The sequence below is a fragment of the Colobus angolensis genome, unplaced genomic scaffold (genome assembly GCF_000951035.1).
Source record: "Colobus angolensis palliatus isolate OR3802 unplaced genomic scaffold, Cang.pa_1.0 Scaffold216, whole genome shotgun sequence".
Classification (NCBI taxonomy): Eukaryota; Metazoa; Chordata; class Mammalia; order Primates; family Cercopithecidae; genus Colobus; species Colobus angolensis.
The window spans coordinates 3,440,340-3,455,635 of NW_012115333.1; the positions used below are offsets into that span (position 1 = coordinate 3,440,340).

A 15,296-nucleotide genomic window follows, 5' to 3' on the forward strand; every position below is an offset into this window, starting at 1 on the left:
AACAACAACAACAACAACAACAAAAATGATACTGACTTGAATCACTTGATTAAGGTGGTGTCTGGCAGGGTGTTCTGCTGTAATATTACTATTTTTCCTTTGTAATTAATATGTATGTTTGTTATGAGGTATTTCGAGCCTATGTCCTCATAGTCCATTGAGGACATAGGACTAGTCCAATGGAATAGTCCATTACTTATCAAACTTTCAGTTTACTCTTTCAGTATAAGTTTGGCTTCATATTTTCCCATTTTATTCAATGAGTTTATACTTCTCAACTAGTATTATTTGTTTTGATATTCAGGTTGTCCTAAACTTGGCCAATGGGAGTCCCTTGAAGCTTGATTCTATGTCCTTTTGATAAGATCCCTTCATTCTTTGAGCATTCCTTTGCTTTCTGGCATAAGAAGATCTTCCAGGCTCATTTTGTATTTACCCTGCCCTAGCCCAGGACTCAGTCATTTCTCCAAGCATCCCCGCTTCTAGTGGATAGAGAATGAGATTTAGAAAGCAAAATTTGGGGCAGGGCACAGTGGCTCCTGCCTGTAATCCCAACTACTCAGGAGGCTGAGGCAGGAGAATCACTTGAGCCCGGGAGGTGGAGGTTGCAATGAGCCTAGATTGTGCCACTACACTATAGCCTGGGCAACAGAGCGAGATTTCATCTTTAATAAAAGAAAGCAAAATTTGGGTGCTAAGTGTGCATGTTGCTATGGAGGTATTGCTATTCTCAGCTGTCCCAGTGAGCAGAACTAGGGAATACATGTGGATGATTTCATCACCGCATATGGGCTCTGACACTAGGTGATAGGTCATTAATTGTTTCCACATAAACACCCTCCTCACTCTTATATATATTTTTTCTTTTTGAAATGGAGTACCACTGTGTCACCCAGATGGGAGTGCAGTGGCACGATGTCAGCTCACTGCAACCTCTGCCTCCCGGGTTCAAATAATTCTATCTGCCTCAGCCTCCCGAATACCTGGGATTATAGGCACCCACCATCACACCTGGCTAATTTTTGTATTTTTAGTAAAGATGGGGTTTCACCATGTTGGCCAGGCTGGTCTTGAACTCCTGACCTCAAGTGATTCACCCTCCTTGGCCTCCCAAAGTGCTGGGATTACAGGTGTGAGCCACTGCACCTGGCCTACCCTCCTCACTCTGATTTGGCTGAAACACGCTGCTTTGGGCCACCATAGCTTCCCTTAACCCTAGTTCAGAAATCTGCTTTTCTTTGTCACTTTTAATGTCTTCTGAGCTGAATTATTCAGGAAGAAATGGGCAAAGTAAGAAAGGGAAGGAAGGCTGGGCACAGTGGTTCACACCTGTAATCCCAGCATTTTGGGAAGCCCAGGTGGGCAGATCACCTGAGGCTGGTCATTTGAGACCAGCCTGACCAACATGGAGAAACCCCATCTCTACTAAAAATACAAAATTAGCCAGGTGTGGTGGCACATACCTGTAATCCCAGCTACTTAGGAGGTTGAGGCAGGAGAAATGCTTGAACCCAGGAGGCGGAGGTTGTGGTGAGCCAAGATTGCGCTGTTGCACTCCAGCCTGGGCAACAAGAGCAAAACTCCATCTCAAATAAATAAATAAATAAATATAAAAAAGAAAGAAAGAAAGAAAACTAGAGGGAAAGGAAGGGCAGAGTAGAAAAGGGAAAGTAGAAAGGGAAAGGGAAGGACAAGAAGGAAAGGGAAAAGGAAATGGAAGTGGAAGAGGAAGAGCTTCATTGAATTCTTATTGTCAGTTATTGTACTTTTTAGTTCTAGAATTTCTATTTATTCTTTTTTTGCAAATCTGGGATATATCTATTTTGATGTTTATTGCGGAAAATGTCTAACATACACAAATAAAGAAACAGTACAGGCCAGGGGCAATGGCTCACGCCTGTAATCCCAACACATTCAGAGGCCAAGACTGGAGTATCACTTGAGGTCAGGAGTTGGAGACCAGCCTGAGCAACTACTCCTGACTACTAAAAATACTTTTTTAAAAAATTAAGTGGGCATGTTGGAGCACGCCTGTTGTCCCAGCTGAGGTAGGAGGATTGCCTGAGCCCAGGAGGTTGAGGCTGCTGTGAACTTGGATGGCGCCACTGCACTCCAACCTGGGCAACAAAGCAAGACACTGTTTAAAAAAAGAAAATAGTGTGATGAGCCTCCTTGTACTCATCACCAGCTTCAATGGTAATTGATCCACGGCCACTCTTGTTTAATTTACTTTCCCTGCTTTCTCTGACCTGGATTATTTTCAACTAATCCCATATATCATATCTTTTTAAAAATAAACTTTTATTTTAGAACAGTTTTAGATTTACAGAAACACTGAGAAGATAATATAAAGAATTCCCATATACTCCAGACCCAGTTTTTCATATTATTATTGTATTACACTAGTATGGTACCTTTTTTTTTTTTTAAACAATTACTGAGTCTATATTCATATATTATTGTTTCCCGAAAAAGGGTCCCGATCCAGACCCATAAGAGAGAGTCCTTGGACCTCAGGCAAGAAAGAATTCAGGGAGAGTCCACAGAGTAGAGTGAAAGCAAGTTTATTAGAGAAGTATAGAAACAAAACAATGGCTACTCGATAGGCAGAGCAGCAACTCAGGCTACCTGACTGAGTATACCTATAGTTATTTCTTGCTTATACTCTAAATAAGGGGTGGATTATTCATGAGGTTTCGGAAAAGGGGGAGCAATTTCCGGAAATGAAGGTCCCTCCCCTTTTAAAACCATATAGGATAATTTCTGGACATTGCCATGGCATTTGTAAACTGTCATGGCGCTGATGAGAGTGTCTTTTACCATGCTAATGCATTATAATTAGCATGTAATGAGCAGTGAGGACCACCAGAGGTCACTTTTATCACCATCTTGGTTTTGGTGGGTTTCAGACAGCTTCTTTATCACATTGTATTTTTGTTTTGTTTTTGTTTTGTTTTTTTGAGACATGGTCTCACTTTGTTGCCCAGGCTGAAGTGCTGTGACGTGATTTGGGTTCACTGTAGCCTCCACCTCCTGGGTTCAAGCGATTCTCCTGCCTCAGCCACCGAAGTGGCTCATGCCACCATGCCCTGTTAATTTTTGCATTTTTAGTAGAGATGGGGTTTCGCTACATTCCCCAGGCTGGTCTCGAACTACTGAGCTCAAGCAATCAGCCCAACTCGGCTTCCTGAAGTACTGGGATTACAGGCTTGAACCACTGTGCCTGGCCCCCGCATGCTGTTTTATCAGCAGGGTCGTTATGACCTGTATCTTGTACAGGTCGTTATGGTGTACATGTCATAACGACTTCCTATCTCATCCTGTGACTATGCATGCCTAACCTCCTGGGAGTGTGGCCCAGTAAGTCATAGCCTTATTTTGCCAGCACCTATTAAAGATGGAGTCACTCTGGTTCGAATGCCTCTGACATTATTAACTGAATTTCACACTTTATTCAGATTTCCTTAGTTTTAACATAATGTCCTTTTTATGTTCCAAGATGTTATTCAGCATACCACACTACATTTATTCATCATGTCTCCTTAGGTTCCTCTTGACTGTGACAGATGATGCCATATCTTTTTATCTATGCATATTTTCATATGTATTTCTATACAACAACTCTGTAGGGGAGGAAAAACAATGTTCTCTCTAAACTTCATAGTTCTTAATTGGGATGGACCCCTGTAAAAGACTGATTAATAAGAGAAAAGCAAATGGAGGTTTATTAACATGTATACCTGATGTATACATAAAAGATACCAAGAGAGATGAGTAAATTTGAAAGCGGTAGCTTTGAATTCTGGCTTAAATATTATCATACACTAAAACAAAGAAATAAGGGTGCAGGCAAGGCCAGTTAGGTGAGATACCCAGGAAAAGTACAGTAAAGAAGGATAAGACTTGTTATGCATATTTAAGTCATTGACTTCTCCACTGATGAGTGTCTAGTGATTTAGTCATCCTTCTCTTCCTGGAGCAAAGAGAGAGAGAGAGAGAGATCCTTATAAATGGAAATTTCCTTTAAATTTCCTTTACAAAAGGATAACTATTATGTTTTCAGAACTTCTAGGTCTGTGGTTTCTAAAAGTAATAAACTCAAATTAATCCTATGTCAAAGAGGCATATTTTATTGTGGCATATTCTGGTCTCCTACTGAGGCAAGAGAACAGGGCCTGGAAGCAGGGAACCTAAGGACTTCCTAGAACTAAATCAAAGGGATATACTTCAGCTATGACAGTAAATAGCCTCTTCATTTGCATAGGTCACACACCAAGTAAATGACTTTGTAATTTTACTTCATCCTCTTCATTTGCGTAGAGTGTACACCAAGTAAATAAGTTTGTAACTTCACTTTTACCTCTTCATTTACATAGAGCATATACCAAGTAACCAATGGAAACCTCTAAAGGGTATTTAAACCCCAGAAAATTCTGTAACCGGGCCTTTGAGCCGCTTGCTCCATCAACTCCCACCCTGTGGTGTGTGCTTTCATTTTCAGTAAATCTCTGCTTTCGCTGTTACATTCTTTCCTTGCTTTGTGCGTTTTCTCCAATTATTTGTTCAAAACGCCAAGAACCCGGACAGGACACCCCCATCTGGTAACACTACAACTCTCTGTCAAAAATAAATAAGCTCGGTGTGGTGACTCATGCCTGTATTCCCAGCAGTTTGGGAGGCCGAGGCAGGTGGATCATCTGAGGTCAGGAGTTTGAGACTAGCCTAGCCAACATGATGAAACCCCATCTCTACTAAAAATACAAAAATTAGCTGAGAGTGCTGATGCATGCCTGTAATCGCAGCTACTTGGAGGCTGAGGCAGGAGAATCGCTTGAACTCAGAAGGCGGAGGTTGCAGTGAGCCAAGATAGTGCCACTGCACTCCAGCCTGGGCGACAAAGCGAGATTCCGTCCCTAAAGAAATAAATATCATCTTAATTACCTTAACAAATTAAAGACTAAATCTTCACTATCATTGAGTTCATGTTTAAATTTCTCCAATTGCCTCATTTTTTTTTTAACAATTTGTTCAAGTGAAAATCCAAAATCCAAAAGTGGTCCATATAGTGTAATTGATTGTGGTCCATGAAGTATGATTGATGCCTTTTAAGTTCCTTTTTTTTTTTTTTTTTTTTCGAGACAGTGTCTTACTCTGTCTCCCAGGCGGAGTGCAGTGGCGAGATCTCAGCTTGCCGCAATCTCCACCTCCTGGGCCCAAGCAATCCTCCCTCCTCAGCCTCCCGAGTAGCTGGGACTACAGGGCATGCCGCATCATGCCTGGCTAACTTTTGTACTTTTGTAGAGACAGGATTTTGCCTTGTTGCCCAGGCTAGTCTGAAACTCCCGGAATTAAGCTGTTTGCCAGTCTCAGCCTCCCAAAGTACTAGTATTACAGGCGAGAGCCATTGCACCCAACCTTAAATTCCTTTTAATCTATAAATTCTTCATGTCTTTTTTCTTCCTGCCCTCCATTTTTTGTTATTGAAGAAACTGTCCTCCAGAGATTTCCACAGTCTGTATTTTTGTTAATTGTGCTCCTATGATGTTGTTTAACATGTTCCTTTGCATCCTTCATTTCCTAAAAACTGGCAGTAAATTCTAGTCTTAAACGGATTCAGATTTGAACATAATGTTCTATTGTTTCTCTTTCTGTGATGTTAGTAGCCAATGATGATCATTGCCCAGAGCCATTATTTTATTAGGGAGTTGCAAAATTGTGATGCTCTAATTCTATCATCCTTTTAAATTTTGTTAGCTGGAATATTCTTCTTTCTTTTTCTTTTCTTTTCCTTTTTTTTTTTTTTGAAGCAAGGTCTTGTTCTGTCACCCAAACTGGAGTGCAGGGGTGCGAACACAGCTCATCACAGCCTCAACTTCCCAGGTTTCAGTGATCCTTCTGGCTCAGTCTCCCCAGTAGCTGAGACTACAGGCGCCTGCCATCATACTGGGCTAATTTTTGTACTTTTTGTAGAGATTGGGTTTCGCCATGTTGTCTAGGCTGATCTCAAATTTCTGAGCTAAAGCAACCCTCCCTCGTCAGCCTCCCATAGTGCTGGGATTAAGGCATGAACCACTGCACCCAGCCCATCTTTTACATTTTCTTTCTTTCTTTCTTTCTTTTTTTTGGCAGTTTCCAAGTCATTTTATTCAGAATTTTGTGTTTGCTTCCTGAATCAATAAATACTATACAAAACAATGTAAAAATGGCTACCATTTTCTCTCCCCTGCTTCCCCCAACCTGGGGACAACCCCCTGGGCAACCTCACTCAGGGGTTTTAGGGGTTCTCCCTCCAGATTTGGTCCAGCAAATGAGGCTGAGTGACATAGTCCCCTGAATCACTTTCAAAGGAGCTCAGCTGAGGTGAGGAGAGCCTCTGGGATCTGGAGGTTACTAGGTTAGGGAAATGGATTAGTGTTTTTTTGGGAGAAGAGCCGGCGCCTGGGGCAAGAGCCTACCCCAAAGAAAAGCGTGTCTAAAATGTTCACGGTTCCTTCTTTTGCCTCAAAAAGTGACATTTATTCAAAGAAAAAAATGACAAGATGTCCATCCCTTGGCTCCCTTCCCTCCCCCCTCCTGCTGCTCCTCAGCCCCCCGAGATTGACCCCTGGCTGGGGCTGGGTGGCAGGTCAACCCCTCAGATGAGGTCAGCAACATTGAGGGGCATTTCCTCAATGGAGGTGTTATAGAAGGTCTCGATGTCTCGAAGAGTCCTCTTGTCTTCTTCTGTCACCATGTTAACAGCCACACCTTTACGGCCAAACCATCCACCTCGACCGATTCTGTAGATATAGTTTTCCCTGTCGGTGGGAAGGTCATAGTTGATGACTAAAGAAACCTGCTGCACATCAATGCCTCTGGCCAGCAGGTCAGTGGTAATCAAAACTCTGCTAGAGCCAGAACAAAACTCCCTCATGATCACATCTCGTTCCTTTTGGTCCATATCTCCATGCATGGCAGAGACAGTGAAATCTCGAGCATGCATCTTCTCGGTGAGCCAGTCCACCTTCCTCCGGGTGTTGATGAAGATGACTGCCTGGGTGATGGTCAGGGTTTCATACAAGTCACATAGTGTGTCCAACTTCCACTCCTCTCATTCCACGTTGATGTAGAATTGGCGGATACCCTCCAGGGTCAACTCTTCCTTCTTGACAAGAATCCGAATGGGGTCCCTCATGAACTTCTTGGTCACCTCAAGCACATCAGAAGGCATTGTAGCTGACAGCAAAACTACCTGGGTGTTGCTGTTGAGCTTTTGGAATATGTCATAGATCTGGTCCTTGAATCCACGGCTTAACATTTCGTCAGCTTCGTCCAGTACAAACATCTTGATGTATTTGGGAGACAGGTATCTCCAGTTAAGCATATCAAACACTCGGCCAGGGGTCCCCACGATTATGTGGGGGGCTTCCATCTGCAGTTGCTGCACCTCAGCACGCACGTTGGTGCCCCCAATACAGGCATAACAGGAGGCACCCATGTAGTCTCCTAGTGCCATGACCACCTTCTGTATCTGCTGAGCCAATTCTCGAGTGGGTGCCAGGACCAAGGCCTGGGTGGCTTTTAGATCTAATTCGATCTGCTGCAGAATCGATATGGCAAATGTGGCCATTTTCCCAGTCCCAGATTGGGCTTGAGCAATCACATCATAACCCTTGATACAAGGTAGAATGGCTCGCTGCTGGATGGCAGACGGCTTCTCAAAACCATAGGCGTAGATGCCACGGAGAAGGGACTCTGAGAGGTTCATGTCATCACAGCTGTCAACAATCTCATTCCAGTTACTCTCGATGACGCCTTCGGGCTCCATCCCATCGGGGCCATTGTCTCTGGATCGGGAATCCTGGCTCGCAGACATGATCCTTAGAAACTAGCCATTTTCTTTCTTTTTCAGGGTTTTACTCTGGTCACCCAGTAGGCTGGAGTGCAGTGGCAAGATCTCGTCTCACTATAACCTCTGCCTCCTGGGCTCAAGCGATCCCCCTGCCTCAGCTTCCTGAGTAACTGGGACAACAGGCATGTGCCACTATGCCCGGCTAATGTTTGTATTTTTAGCAGAGATGGGGTTTCACCAAGTTGGCCAGGCTGTTCTTGTACTCCTGGCCTCAAGTGATCCAGCCACCTAGGCCTCTCACAGTGCTAGGATTACAGGAGTGAGCCATCATGCCTGGTCTACATTTTCTTCTTCAGACATGGAATCACTATTTCTCCAGTGAATCCTGGTTCCTATACACTGTTAATGAGTGCATCATAGCTTTTAGGCCATTTTAGTGGTCAGAGTTCAGAAATATGTGTGTATATATGTATGTAGATAGAGATATTGCTACACATAGATATACATAAAGATAGATGTATAGATATGGTTATATATGTATCTATGTCTATATATATGTCTATGTCTATATATATATGTATCTATGTCTATATATATAGACATAGATACATATATATATGATAGACACAGATACATATATATACGTAGACAGATTTTTTAAGAGAAAATGCATCACATTTTAACACTGATATTTCCAAGTCAAATGAATTTTTAGGGCTGGGTACTAGTGGCTCAAGCCTGTAATCCCAGCACTTGGGAGACCATGGCAAGAGGATGGCTTTAGACCGACCAGGAGTTTAAAATCAGCCTCAGCCGGCGCAGTGGCTCATGCCTGTAATCCCAACAGAGGCAGGCAGATCGCCTGAGGTCAGGAGTTCGAGACCAGTCTGGCCAACACGGTGAAACTCCATCTCTGCTAAAAACACAAAAATTAGCTGGGCATGGTGGTGCACACCTGTAATCCCAGCTACTGGGGAGGGCTGAGGCAGGAGAATCACTTGAACCCGGGAGGTGGAGGTTGCAGTGAGCTGAGATCGTGCCATTGTACCCCAGCCTGGGCAACAGGAGCAAAATTCTGTCTCAAAAATAAATAAATAAATAAATAAAACCAGTCTGGGCAATAATAGTGAGACCCCTCATCTCTAAAATATATAATAAAATGAAAAACTAATTTTTAACTGAGTTCTTTGATTTTATAATTGTATCTCTTTTACACTGCAAATCTGGGGGTTCCCAACATCATTAACATAATTATATATTTTCTTTATCCTACTGTTATACTATTAGTTTTGCTATCGTTACTAACAAAAGTATTCCAAACAACAGTTTAAGACTTACTTTGTTCATTATTTTAAGAATTTTTACCTCCGGGAATTTACAGTTAAGTTACTGTATTTCGACCATGCACAATGGTTCACACCTGTAATCCTAGCACTTTGGGAGACCAAGGCAGGTGGATCACCTAAGGTCAGTAGTTCGAGACCAGCCTGGCCAACATGGTGAAACCCGATCTCCACTAAAAAATACAAAAATTAGCTGAGTGTGGTGACACACGTCTGTAATCCCAGTTACTCGGGAGGCTGAGGCAGGAGAATCGCTGGAACTCGGGAGGCAGAGGTTGTAGTGAGTTGAGATCATGCTACTGCACTCCAGCCTGGATGACAGAGCCAGACTTCATCTTAAAAAAAAAAGAAAAAAGAAAAATTACTATATTTCAAATTTACTTAAAATAATTCCCTTTTATGGGTTATGCTACCAATATGATGCACAGGTTCATTTGCTTTTGACTTTTTTGATGTTTTAAAATTTTATATTATTTAAAATTTAATGTTTACACGATCCCAAAGTCAAATATACAAAACAGTATGTACTCAGAGAAGGGTAGTTTCTGTCCCCATCTCTTCCATCCTATTATCTTTCTCTCCCTTCTCATATAGGTAACTATAGCTAACCTTTTCTCTGTTTGTTTATATTTACATCTCTAGAGAATATATTCATGTTCTCTTCCTTTCTACAAACAATAGTGTACTATGCACATGTTCCTCCACTTTTCTTTCTTTCTTTTTTTTTTTTAATAGAGATGCCAGTATCCCTGTAATCACTATGTTGCCTAGGCTGGTCTCAAACTTTTGCTGCCTCAGCCTCCTGAGTAACTCGGACTATAGTCACACACCAGTGCACCCAGCTATTACCCATCCTGCTTCTTTTTTTACTTAAAAATATATCCTAGAGATCACTTTACAGTAGCATATAAAGATATTCCCTATTATTTTCTTCAGTGGTTTCATTGTTGTTCAGTAATTCCTTATTTGAATATTTCATAGTTAATTCAACCTGTCCCATGTGGACAGGCATTTTCATTGTTCCCAGTCTTTGACTATTAGCCTTAATACTTTGATAACTGCCTTATGCATACATATTTTCATACTTTTTTAGTGTGTCTTTGTAATAGATTCTTTTCCCTAATTGCTACTGGATTTTAAGGCACAATAAGAAAAGTTTTTCCCACTCCTAGGTTATAGAGGAATTCATTCCTATTTTCTTTTAATTGCTATGTCACCTTTTAGTTGCCAGTTCTCTGATGAAAATAACAAGCTTGGATTTTTATTTCTTTGAACATTGAAAGCATACTTATTTTATGGCCCATGTTTGATAATCATAATATCCAATGGTTTTTTTGTGTGTGTGGATCTGTTTCTGTTTATTTTGGCTATTGTTTCTAAAGATATTTTTCTTCTTTTGTTGTATGCATGTTTATCTTTCATTATGTGGTATAATATATTTGTAAAAGTAAGTGGAGGCAGCCGGGCTTAGTGGCTCACACCTGTAATCCCAACATTTCGGGAGGCCGGGACGGGTGGGTCACTTGAGGTCAGGAGTTTCAGACCAGCCTGGCCAACATAGTGAAACCCTGTCTCTAAAAAATACAAAAATTAGCCAGTCATGGTTGTGGGCACATGTAGTCCCAGCTACTCAAGAGGCTAAGGTGGGAAAATCATTTGAGCCTGGGAGAAGAAGGTTGCAGTGAGCCAAGATCATGCCATTGCACTCCGGCCTGGGCAACAGAGTGAGACCTCGTCTCAAAAAAAAAAAAAAAAAAAAAGTTGAGGTTTAGGAAATGCATGCAATCTTATTCCAGAGAGGTATTTTATTTGCTTCTGTGTGGTGTGTGGGAACACTATCATTCTGGGACTACTTAAATTGAATTTCAAGACTTGGTATTTGTGGGTCAATCAGATGGCATGAAGCAGGCTGCAAACCCAATGGAAGTGCTGGTTTAGTTCTGCTTCATGTTTCCCTTGTTGAAATAACTAAATGGTGGTGTTTCAGGAATAAAGTAAAAAGTAATACAAAAAATAAACAAATTAAAGAAGGAAGAAAGAAGAAAAACCACACAAAAAAGAAAGAAATATTCATGAAGATTTTCCTATGAGCAAAATTTTAAAAAAATAAAACAGTCTGGGCAAGGTGGTTCACACCTGTAATCCCAGCACTTTGGGAGGCCGAGGCAGACAGATCACCTGAGGTCAGGAGTTTGAGACCAGTGTGGCCAACATGGCAAAATTCTCTCTCTACTAAAAATGCAAAACATTAGCCAGGCATGGTGGCATGCACCTGTAATCCCAGCTACTTGGGAGGCTGAGGCAGGAGAATTGCTTGAACCTGGGAGGCGGAGGTTGCAGTGAGCTAAGGTCACTCCACTGCACTCCAGCCTGGGCAACAGAGAGAGACTCTGTCTCAAAATAAATAAAATAAAATAAAATAAAATAAAATAAAACAAAAAAAGAAAGAAAGAATTAAATGGGAGGCCAGAACCCTGGGTCCCTATGTATGTAAACTGAAACCCAACTCTGTAAATCGTCATATTATAGGAAAACAAATTTACACTCAACCAACGAGAGCCCTCTAACTATCCTCTAACTAGAAACTTTACACTGGAACGATCCAAATAAGGCTACTACTCCACTTTAGCCAATCAAATATTTTCTTTGCCTTGCTTCCTCATTCACTTTGGTTTGAAGCTACCTGATTTACTGTTCAAATAAACCTTATTTATTTATTTATTTTATTTATTTTATTTTTGGAGACACTGTCTCACTCTGTTACCCAGGCTGGAGTGAAGTGGTGCAATCATGGATCACTGCAGCCTCGACTTCCCAGACTCAAGTGATTCTCCCACCTCAGCCCCCTGAGTGGCTGAGACTACAGATGTAAGTCACCACACCCACTCATTTTTGTAGTTTTTGTAGAGAAGGGGTTTTGTCATATTGCCCAGGCTGGTCTCATACTCCTGGGCTCAAGTTATCTGCCTGCCTCGGCCTCCCAAAGTGCTGGGATTACAGTCGTGAACCACCGTGCCTGGCCTCTCATTGTTATTTCTTTAAAAAAAAAAAAAAATTAAGCCAGTCAAATTTAGCAGTGGGGGGTTGTATACGAACTTTAGTGACACTAATGATCATAAGTTCTGATAACCCACTACCAGCCTCTCATCGTTATTTCAATTTGTTATTCTCTGATTATTAAATATATTTTATTTTTATTTTTATTTTTGAGATGGTGTCTTGTTATCACCCAGGCTGGAGTGCAGTGGTGCAGTCTCAGCTCACTGCAACCTCCGCTTCCCAGGTTCAAGGGATCCTCCCGCCTCAGCCTCCCAAGTAGCTGGGATTACAGGTGCTCGCCACCACACCCTGCTAATTTTTGTATTTTTAGTAGAGATGGGTTTTCCCCATGTTGCTCAGGGTGGTCTGGTGATCCACCCGCCTCAGCCTCCCAAAGTGCTGGAATTACAGGCATGAGTCACCGTGCCCGACCATGATTATTAAATAATTAAAGCATCTCTTCAAATGCTTTTCAGCCTTTTGGATTTTCTCTTCTATAGGTTGCCTGGTTATATCCTTTTGTCTTCTTTTTTTTTTTTCCATTGAGATTCCTGTCTTTTTCTTGCTGATCTGCTATTTCTGCCATATTGTATAATTAGTCCCTTGTTGATTTTAGACATGAGAAATGTCTTCTACCAATCTGTTATCACCCTATTAACTTTATCCATTGTTTGTTATATAAGCAGAAATCCTTAAGTTTTATGTCATTAAATCCTTTTTTTGTTTGTTTGTTTGTTTTGTTACCCAGGCTGGTCTTGAACTCCTGAGCTCAAGTGATCTACCCTCCTTGGACTCCAAAAGTGATAGGATTACAGGTGTGAGCCACAGCACCCAGCCTATGTCACAAAATTCATCAATATTTTTTGCCATATAACTTGTACTTTAGGTTTTTTAAAAAAGTCTTTATCACCTGTATCACAGAATAATTCTCTTATATTTTCTTCTAAAACATAGCTTTACCTTTCATGGCCAGGTGCAGTGGCTCATGCCTGTAATCCCAGCACTTTGGGAGGCTGAGACAGGCAGATTACTTGAGGTAAGGTGTTCGAGACCAGCCTGGTCAACTTGGTGAAACCCCATCTCTGCTAAAAATACAAAACTTAGCTGGGTGTGATGGTACACATCTGTAGTTCCAGTTTCTCGGGAGGCTGAGGCATGTGAATTGCTTGAACCTGGGAGACTGAGGCTGTAGTGAGCTGAGATCATTGCACTCTGGCCTGGGCCACAGAGCAAGACCCTGTCTCAAAAAAAACCAAAAAACAAAAAACAAAAAAACAAAAAAAAGCAACATACTTTTATCTTTCACATTTATGTCTTTATTAAACCTGGAACCTATAATGATATGTGACCTTAGATAAGAAAAGCAGTTTTGCTTCTATTTTTATAGTAAGCCAATTTCCCCCAAACTTTTTATGAAGGAATCTATTATTTTCCATTGATTAGTGATTTCACTTTTATTATATATTAACTCTCATTTACATGGCTTTATCCTTGGGCATGGTTTATTTTTTTCCACTAGTCTATTTGGTGTTGGTGTTTTTTTGTTTTGGGGCTTCATGTTTGTTTGTTTGTTTTCTGTGCGCGCGCTTGTTTTCTTTTCTTCTTTTGAAACAGAGTCTTGCTCTGTCACGCAGGCTGGAGTGCAATGGACTCATCATAGCTCACTGCAGTCTTTACCTCCTGGGCCCAAGCAATCCTCCTACCTTAGCCTCCCCCAAATAACTAGGACCACAGATGCACTTAGGACTACAGGTTTGTGCCATGCACTCTACCCTGGAGCCTGGGTGACAGAGGGAGACACTATCTCAAAAAAAAAAAAAAAAAGAAAAGGTTATATCATTTGATTTTTCTGACATAGAATTAATACATTAAATTGTGTAGATAAGTTTCATGATATTAAATCATTGTTTTATTCTTGGGAAAACCCATACTTGATCATGATGTATGATGTAAAATATATATATATATATATATATATATATATATATATATATTCTTGTGTTTGTTGGCTAACAATTTCTTTAGGAATTTTGTATCTACACTTATTTATAAGCTGACCCTACACTTTTCCTTTCTGATGTTATTTGTCATGTAGTTTTGGAATCCAGAGTATGGTGCCTTATAAAATTAACTGGGCAGGTTTTGCTCCTTTTTTATTAGTGGAACAACTTGTATAGAGATCTACAAAGTTTGGTAGAACTCACTTATAAAACAATATGCACCTGGAGATTTGTGAGAGGCAAAGTCTTTGACTACCACTTCAGTTTTTCTATTTAAATTCTTTCTTTTTGTGATCGTTTTGGCATTATATATATATTTTTTTCCTTTTTTGAGACGGAGTCACTCTGTTGCCCAGGCTGGGGTACAGTGGCACATTCTTGGCTCACTGCAACCTCCATCTCCAGCCTGGGTAACAGAGTAAGACTCTGTCTCCAAAAAAAGAAAAAAAAAATTATTTACTTTTGGCCAGGCGGGAGTGACTCATGCCTGTAATTCCACCACTTTGGGAAGACAAGGTGGGAGGATAGTTAGAACCCAGGAATTTGACACCAGCTAGGGCAACATGGCAAGATCCCATCTCCACCAAAAGTAAACATACATACATACATATATATATATGGGAGGCTGAGGCAGGAGGATCACTTGAGGTCCAGTAGGTCAAGACTTCAGTGAGCCAGCTGGGCATGGTGGCTCACGCCTGTAATCCAAGCACTTTGGGAGGCCGAAGGGGACGGATCACGAGGTCAGGAGATCAAGACCATCCTGGCAAACACGGTGAAACCCTGTCTCTACTAAAAATACAAAAAATTAGCTGGGCGTGGTGGCAGGTGCCTGTAGTCCCAGCTACTTGGAAGGCTGAGGCTGGAGAATGGCATGAACCCGGGAGGCGGAGCTTGCAGTGAACTGAGATAGCACCACTGCACTCCAGCCTGGGCGACAGAGTGAGACTCCGTCTCAAAAAAAAACAAAAAACAAAAAAACTTCAGTGAGTCCTGTTCTCCTCACTATATTCCAGCCTGGGTGATAGAGCAAGACCTTGTCTCAAGAGAAAAAAAAAAAAAAAAAAGAATTACTTAATTACT

The 15,296-nt window shown here is 41.3% G+C and overlaps 1 pseudogene across 1 annotated transcript; it reads right to left on the bottom strand.

Moving 5' to 3' along the window:
- Positions 1-6,116: 6,116 nt before the first annotated feature.
- Positions 6,117-7,867, bottom strand: LOC105512644 (annotated as a pseudogene). Its single transcript, XR_001001891.1, has one exon. The product of XR_001001891.1 is annotated as a eukaryotic initiation factor 4A-I pseudogene (transcript).
- Positions 7,868-15,296: the final 7,429 nt, after the last annotated feature.